Here is a 4,895-nt window from a genome sequence, read left to right as displayed (position 1 = left end):
CAGTAAGCTGATGAATTTGTAGTCAAGAGCCTCTCTAAATCAACACTATTATGCCTTATTACCTCCAAGCAAATCAGCATAAAGGGATAGAACAGACCATTAAAAATGAGCCAGCAGTTTGCTAGGTGACTGTTCAATAAGATTTCATTAGCCCTTCTGTGGATACGCTTCCTGTATGTTCACCCATAGGAGTCTGTCCTGTTTAATAATTCTGCGGGCTCTGCATCAAGGTTTGCCTCCATCCTGACCATGTCGATTCAGAGCCAGGACACAATAAGAATGCACTTTGAATGCTGCTCTTAAGAGAATTAACCAGGTCGGGCACGGTGGCTTATGCCTGTAGTCTCAGCACTTTGTGAGGCCAAGGCAGGTGGATCACTTGAGGTCAGTAGTTGGAGACCAGCCTGGCCAACATGGTGAAACCCCTTCTCTACTAAAAATACAAAAATTAGCCAGGCATGGTGGCAGGTGCCTGAAATCCCAGCTACTTGGGAGGCTGAGGCAGGAGAATCACTTGAACCCAGGAGACGGAGGTTGCAGTGAGCCAAGATTGCACCATTGCACTCCAGCCTGGACAACAGAATGAGACTTCATCTCAAAAAAAAAAAAAAAAAAAAGAGAGAGAGAGGCCGGGTGTGGTGGCTCACGCCTGTAATCCCAGCACTTTGGGAGGCCAAGGCAGGCGGATCACGAGGTCAGGAGATCAAGACCATCCTGGCTAACACGGTGAAACCCCGTCTCCACTAAAAACACAAAAAATTCTCCGGGCATGGTGGCCGGTGCCTGTAGTCCCAGCTACTCAGGAGGCTGAGGAAGGAGAATGGCATGAACCTGAGAGGTGGAGCTTGCAGTGAGCCGAGATAGGGCCACTGCACTCCAGCCTGGGTGACAGAGCATGACTCCATCTCCAAAAAGAGAGAAAGAGACAGAGAGAGAGAGAGATTTAACTTGAAGACTTGGTTTTTACCAGATCGTACATCTCTCACTGTAACTGAAGGGTGTGAGACTCACCAGTTGTGGACAGATGTGCTGGCATCAGGTTGCCATGTCAATACCCTCTCTAGGCATTCATCGTAGGGTCCCTATGGAAAAGCAGAACCACCTGACATACCTCCTTCAGTGTTCTCTAGTGGTGTTCCTTTGACCAGGGTTCCTGAGCACTGAAAAGAAACAGAATATGAAGGAAGAAATATGTCTTCCTTGGCCACTTTTACTGCTTAAAGTAGTCACCGGACTCACAATCATTTAATCATCACCTAGAGCACTTTCTTAAATACATACTCTTCTTTTGGCTAAAAAACTCAGAGAAATGGTCATGCCACATAGACAAACATGTCTGTTGGTGTTAGGACTCCAGATAAGGTTTTTTTCCCTGTGATTATTTTAGCTATAGGCTTCTCATGGATTCCCCTCCATTCTGGCCCCAGAGATCTCCTGCTTTTGAATGAATAGTGAAGTTTTAACAATTACCTGTTCACTGTTGCCTCAGTCCCTCAAAAATAATTTTGTAGGACATTAAAATACCATAAGTATTTACAAATTGGCTTCTGTTAAAGTGTTTTGACACTACTCTTTTTTTTTTTCTGTGAACAAATACTTTTTAATGGGTTTAAAGTTTTTTTTGCTTGTTTGTTTTGTTTTTACAAATATACTGGAGAATCACACAATGCTGCCAGCATTGGACATAGTCCAGGGACCACAAGTCTGCACACTCCTTTGCTACTGGTCCTGTAATGGCAGAACCTTTCATCTGGCCTTTATTGCTCACTATGACCCCTGCATTATCTTCAAAAGAAAGAAACACACCATCTTTTCTCCGGTAGGGCTTTCATTGTCAAATGACTACTGCTGGATGCACCTTTTATCTGAGCTCTGGTTTGCCTTTCTTGACTGTAGCCATCCCCATGTCACCCACACTAGCAGCGGGAAGTCTGTTCAGCCATCCCTTGATCCTCTTCACGGAGATGATATACAGGTTTTTGGCTCCTGTGTTGTCAGCCCAGTTGATCACAGCTCCTACTGGAAGACCCACAGAAATCCGGAATTTCACACCAGAGGGCCCACCACATCCTCACTTCCACATCTTGAACCCGAAAAGAAGGAAAAAGGAAGTAGATTTTGACACTATTCTTAAACAAATTATAGGCAAATTTATCCTGTTTAAAAAAAAAAAAGATAAAGAATAGGCTGGACGCGCTGGCTCACGCCCGTCATCCCAGCACTTTGGGAGGCCGAGGCAGGTGGATCACAAGGTCAGAAGTTCAAAAGTAGCCTAGCCAAGATGGCGAAACCCCATCTCTACTAAAAATACAAAAATTAGCTGGGTGCAGTGGCAGGCGCCTGTAATCCCAGCTACTCAGAAGGGTGAGGCAGGAGAATTGCTTGAACTCGGGCTTCAGAGATCGCAGTGAGCCAAGATCATGCCACTGCACTCCAGTCTGGGCAACAGAGCGAGACTCCATCTCAAAAAAAAAAAAAAAAAAGAACAGAGTTCTCACCTCTGCAATCAGCAATTCCGTATATTCAGAACTTTGAATATCTTTGCAAATCTGTTAAAGTATAAGCACCAGAAATAGGCTCATGCGAAAAAAATTATGTGGCTAGTAACGGATCTAGTAATATTCTTTAAAAATTCAGAACTACAGTAATCTCTAGTACTGAATATTTGCAACATGTTCATGAAAAAAAGACTTATACACTCTAATATGATTAAAACACACTTCAAGATTAAAATATTCATTTAAATGGTTCATATTGCCTGACCTTCCTTCGGAAGGTCTAAGGCTTTTTGTGGAAAAGCCCTTCTTAGAACTCCCTAAATTGAATAGTCACCGTTGAATAGCCATTTTCTACATTCCACTCAGAGTCAGGTTGGCCTGAGGTTTTCAGATGTCATCAGCTTGTCCAGCAGAAACATGTGTCTTTGGATTGCTCCTTCCTACTCCATGAACATGTAAAGTTAAAGCCACTCTTTCAACAGAGCTTCCTTCTCTGGGAAGGTTGGCCTGGTCCCTTTCCTCCCTAAAGGCAGGACTATCACCACCTGTGAAGAAAGATGGAAAGGGATAGGAGAGGGAAAAAGAAATTCCCTTCCCCAGGCCTACATAAGGAAGGGGAAAATTTCTCTTTTCTTAGCAATTCAGAGATCCTGACTGGCATCACCTCCCAGGACTCCAAATGCTTCCTTTCTTGTTATAATCCTCTTAAGTTCTTTTTTTCCCATTCGCCCTGTGATTCTGTCAGTGTTTCCCACTCATTCTTACTGGGCTTGGCGCCCCTCCTCCACACTGCAAACCTCACCCAGAAGCAAGGAAAGAGGCCTGGGGGCTTTCAAGTTTATGGCCCATTATAGGTGCATGCTGGGAGGTGTTGAGCAGGGCTGCGGAACTAATCAGTTATCTTAACACTGCGGACAGTAGGGCTAGCATTTGTGGATTGCCAAATGTCACTGCTTATTTCAACTGTAGAAAAAAGAAATCAGCTTTATGAATTACTGATCAGTGCTTTGAATACCCCCCCTCAAAAAATCTACAAAATCACCTACCAGAGCTAACCAATTAAAGAAAGAAAGAAAGCAAAAACTCAAAAGAAAATTCTTTGCTCAGTGAACAAAATTAAAGGCAAGGTAAATCAATGCTATTGCAGAAATTGTAAATGAAACAAAGAGACATGTGTTATGTTCCAATGAGGCTCATATGAAACCGACACTAAGATTCCATACCCAGGGTTAATCACAAAACCATAGAATATGGATTAAGCTACTGTGAAAGGTAAAATACAAAGCAACAGGACAGAGAAATTTTAATCAGGAACAAAGATTGCCATAATCCCCAAATGGGTTTGTTTTTGGAAGAAGAGACATGTGTAGAGGACAAACATTCTTAAAACAATAGGAGTGGTGTATAAAATTAACCAAAGTAAGATCTAGGCTAATGTTTGGGTGAATCAGAGTAAGTACTTTCTACAAGTCATGTGTTCTGCACAAGACTAACTCTATGCATCTCTTCAGTATGGTCTAATTTTTCTAAAATTAGACTGTAGCTCTTTGAAGGCAAGAATTTCTTCTTTATGCTTTATAGCTTCTGGTACACAAGGATTATCTAATTTTAAAAAATTAGTCCACTCTCGTAATATCTTTTTTTTTTTTTTTTTTTTTTTTTTGAGACGGAGTCTCGCTGGTCTCACAGGCTTGAATGCAGTGGCGAGATCTCCGCTCACTGTAAGCTCCGCCTCCCGGGTTCACGCCATTCTCCTGCCTCAGCCTCCTGAGTAGCTGGGACTACAGGCTAATTTTTTGTATCTTTATAGAGACGGGGTTTCACCGTGTTAGCCAGGATGGTCTCAATCTCCTGATCTTGTGATCCGCCCGCCTCGGCCTCCCACAGTGCTGGGATTACAGGCGTGAGCCACCTCGCCCGGCATATTATCTTATTTTTTTGGACATCCTTATAGTATTATTATTACTGTAAAGCTCTTCTTCCGCTCGTTTTTTCCCCCTGAAGATGGGTGGAAAATTCCACATAAATGGTGCAAAATAAAATCATAGGCAGCTATAAGAAATAATTATTGTTTGACAACAATCACACCAATTTAACGATAATAACAGAGCATATTATGAGAAAAAAATAAGTTGGTTCTTTTTTTTTTTCTTTTCCTGAGAAGAGATAATATATTTGCAGGTGTCTTCTCACCAACCAAAGCAGGCACACCTCTATGGGACAAACAAGCTCATTTTGTCAAGACACTTATTTATAGAATCCTTGAAAAACTAAATAAATAAGGGTAATTTCTCCAAAGAATATTTCGAACATTTTTGAGAATCTTGGATGGAAAAGCCAGTACCACAATAAACAAATGTAAATTTTAATGTAGTTTTTCTTCTTCTTCTTCTTCTT

The 4,895-nt window shown here is 41.9% G+C and overlaps 1 pseudogene; it reads right to left on the bottom strand.

Moving 5' to 3' along the window:
• Nucleotides 1-1,659: 1,659 nt before the first annotated feature.
• On the bottom strand, nt 1,660-2,083 carry LOC108529304 (60S ribosomal protein L23 pseudogene; annotated as a pseudogene).
• Between the last annotated feature and the right edge of the window lie 2,812 nt (nt 2,084-4,895).

Source organism: Rhinopithecus bieti, unplaced genomic scaffold (assembly GCF_001698545.2).
Source record: "Rhinopithecus bieti isolate Rb0 unplaced genomic scaffold, ASM169854v2 scaffold_5882, whole genome shotgun sequence".
Lineage (NCBI taxonomy): Eukaryota > Metazoa > Chordata > Mammalia > Primates > Cercopithecidae > Rhinopithecus > Rhinopithecus bieti.
This window is presented reverse-complemented; position numbering and strand designations above follow the sequence as displayed.